Here is a 3,958-nt window from a genome sequence, read left to right as displayed (position 1 = left end):
TGTAGCATCGAGAGCGCCCAGAGCATTCCGACTTCTGACCTGCTCCTTGTTTCAGGCTCTTGCCAGGCTAACGCAGCCAGCCACCACCGTTGCCCTTCCTCGCCCAGGGTTCAAGTCCAGGCAGCAAGAATCAAGCACGACCAGAGGGACACACCACATACATCCCTAGTCTCCATAAAACATGCCCCTTGCTCTGGGCTTTCACACAGTAATGACAGGTGCCCAAACAGAAAGTTCCATTTATGTTGTCTCCACAATACCCTGGATTTTAAAAATCAGACAAATGAACACTCTACAGAGCCAAACTATGTCTTCAAATTCTCATGCAAGCTGAAACAGGTTCTGGTAAGGGGCTCAGCTGTTTGGGCCTAGGGGCCATTAAAAAAAAAGACAGATGTATTTCATGTGCCATTTTGCTAGCTAGGACATGGCATTATTTATAGACAGCCTTAAAATTCTTGGGTAGATGAACTGACCTTGGTACAGACACCCAAAATGACATTTCAGGAAGGACTGCCACTCACACTGCATCTCAAAGATGGACACCATAAAGTACTTTCCCTTCCACAGTCAGGTGCTTTGTCAAGTTTGAAATACCATGAGTGGAAGAGCAGATCCCACTTGGCTTGGCAAGTGGCATTTTGCGACAGAAGAAAGAAGGGCAACATCCTGCCCTCCAAATCTATTCTGAGAACACACCATTACTCTAAAATCTGCTGTCTTTAAGGAATGGCGGAGTTTGAAAGTATTCTACTCAATTGCTTCATGTCTCAAAACGAGATAAGCTATTAACAAACCCCCCTGCCCCATCTTCCACACAGAATACAAACGAGGAGAGCAGTTTTTCAAGTTGCCAGCCAGGGTAAGAATGATACTGCTGGGAAACGAAATAATCACCGAGATAATTACTTCCTGCTAAAGCACGCACAACTTCGGGAAACTGCTGGTGTGCCATGTGCTCTTAGCCCCAGGCAGCAGCGTGTAAAGGAAAACAATTGAGAAAACCCACATTTTATTCAAAAAAGATAGTGTCCCTCCAGGAAATGCAGAATCAGCAGCTGCAGAGATCAACTCCAAATCTTCATCCCTCCAACCCAGAGCCACCCTTTTCAGCAAGGAAAGGGAACTCGCAGGTCTGAAGGACAACCCTCCCATGCCACACTGCTGAAGAATGTTTCTCATTCAGATTCAAGTCAGAGCTTGCCGTTACCACAGAAGGCGTCAGCACACAGGCTGTTTCCTACACCAGGAGTAAATCCTTTCTGCAAAGCTCTACTTCCAACAGCATGCTCAGCACCTCCACACTTGCCTGTGTGTGGCTAGCATACACCCAGGCCACGAGAGCTTCATCTCTGAGCATATTTTTGTCAAGAAAAAAAACCCAACTAAACCTGTAAAGAGGGTCCTGTAGAACAAGCAAGCGATCCCTGCCTGAATCCCCAACTGCAGAGCAAACACCTGCAGTCCCGAGCAAACAAGACTTTCGACTTTACACAACAGCCCCATGCAGGTCGGATGGCACTTGAAGGTATTCCAGGAGTTCCTCCCTGCACAGGAAAAGGTGATAACTAAGCCTGGTTAATTGCGCAATGCATTTAATCAATGAAAATGCAGCAAAGGCAGCATGGCTTCCAGTTCTGGTGGTATGAAATACCACTGCATATGAAACAGTCTTATTTCAACTTATCTCACACCTCAGAAGAGGCCAGATCACACCTAGTCATACATGAAACCCTCGTGCTCTCAGAAGGGCAGACCATCTTACAAGCGTAAGGATCTTAAGGTTGTTTCTGACACTGTCCATGTGGCTCATGCGGGTGCCAAAGCAGCCTGTGACAGATCTGGCCAACCCTTCTCCATTTCCTACTCCCTGCAGAGCACTGGGACACCAGGAGCACTTCAGCAAACAACGCATCACTATCTTGATTCAAGTGGAGGTGCTAGCAGGGAGACACACAGTCCCATTCATTTGAGACTTGCCTGTGGCATTTTCTTTCCAGAAGGAGTTAAGACTACCTTGGTTATTAGAGGTTAGCCATCTTGTAGCTATTCTAGCTCACCGCAGCCAGCTGAGGCAAATCGAATCACGACTTCTTCATAGTCATCTTCACCATTACTGCATGCAAAGCACTGGAGACCTCAGACAAGAGATATACTGAGGTATTCACAGCACAGTCATTGCAGAAACCAGAAGGGCTTGAGGCTACTAGAAAGTTTAAACAAAAAAAGCCAGTGTGACAACATTTTACAGCAGGTCTTTCCAGCAAACTTTGTTATTAGCTAGTCACAGAACAACAAAAATGCAAATACTAACAGACAATCTACATTTTGTTCGAGATGCTGTCAACATAACCTGTTTTTGAAAAGTATTTCTTTACAAGACATTCCAAGAAAATTTTATGTAAATATTTTATTTTGCCTGCCATCTTGGACAAGAACATCACTTTCCGGATCTTTAATTATTTAACACATTGAGAGTATGATTCATAGGAAACCAAGCACACACTTCACCTTATAGGCTTTCAAGTTCTTCACTGACATTCCTCAGCTCTTTTTCAAGCCAGAACTGTCCAACTCCCACTACAGAAATGGTGTTTCACAGAAATGGTGTTTCAGGGCTTACGGGTTCTTTTGCAGATTTGGTTAAGAGCTAGAAAAGCTTCTACTAATAGCACTTTGGTAAGTCTGAAGTGCAACCTGTTACTGCAGTTATGGATTTAACGACAAGAACAGCAGAAAACCAACAAATGAGAAGACAAAAAAGTCACAAACAACAAGGACAGAGTTCAATGAAAGGCTTCCATTGCACACCTTCACCTCATCGTCAGTCCCCATACAAGAAGATGCAGAAAGTTGGGTTTGTGGGGGTTTTTTTTGGTTTTTTTTTTGGATTTTTTTTTTTTTTTAGTTTTTAGAAAAATACCAGTTACCACCACAAGAGGAAGCAATACATACTTCCAGTATGCTGGCTGCGAGAGCACAGCACAGCTACTGCTGTCACACTTAGCTCTCCTCCCATTCACCGAGATATTTAAGTCTTCAGGAATAGATTGTAAGCAAGTCAATCTGAGAAACATTCGTACAGAGGGATGGAACAAATAGCATAACACAACTCTGAAGATGAAGCTAAAACAAAACAGAAACCAAAACTCTACTGACATTTAGTACAACCAGGCTCAACCACTAGGTTTGGCAAGTAAGAGGCAAAAAACTACTGTTCTGGAAAACAGCTAATACCTACCTGCCCTTTGAGCAAGAGCAGCTTTGCTCTAGCTTTAAAGCAAGCAAAGGTCAAGAGATATACTGCACATGCACGGCGATTATATTAATAAATCAAGAAAACAAACAATGAACCCTGACACATATAAGCAAACTTACTAAGCAGCTCGCTCATATTACAAAGAATTCTGAAGGTCTGGTGTAGACTCAAAACTGCTGTTTTCATCCAGATGTTTGACACCACTGTTACAGAAGTAATACTGCTTCATGCAGTACAATCTTACAAGGTATCTTTAATTGAAATTACCCTGTTTCATATTTTATTTTCAGTTTCATTTTCTTTCAGAGGTAGTGGAGAGCATTCAACACCTTTTTTAACACCAGGACAAAGAGGCACCTTCTGTACTTCTGACAAAAGTGTCATTCATTCTCTTCAGGTCTGGCGGAAGCAGGGGATGATATTAATGTCTAAACTGCAGAAGTAACTATTACATACAGTAGTTTGAAGTGTAAAGGATGTGACAGAAGTACTTCTGCAACACTTGTTAGAGGGCCAGCCCGGCCTCCAAAGTTATTAAATTCTGCATCCACAAAGTACTTGCTTTCATTTATTTAAATGCAGCCAATCTGATGAACAGAAAGTATTAAAAACTTCAGCTAGAACCACCTCTACCTAGCAAACTTAGTGACTGAAGGGAAGAACTTCTTCCCCTTGGAAAAACTCCAACATACTCTTGAC

The sequence above is a fragment of the Larus michahellis genome, chromosome 11 (genome assembly GCF_964199755.1).
Source record: "Larus michahellis chromosome 11, bLarMic1.1, whole genome shotgun sequence".
Taxonomy (NCBI): domain Eukaryota; kingdom Metazoa; phylum Chordata; class Aves; order Charadriiformes; family Laridae; genus Larus; species Larus michahellis.
Note: the sequence above shows the minus strand (reverse complement) of the source record.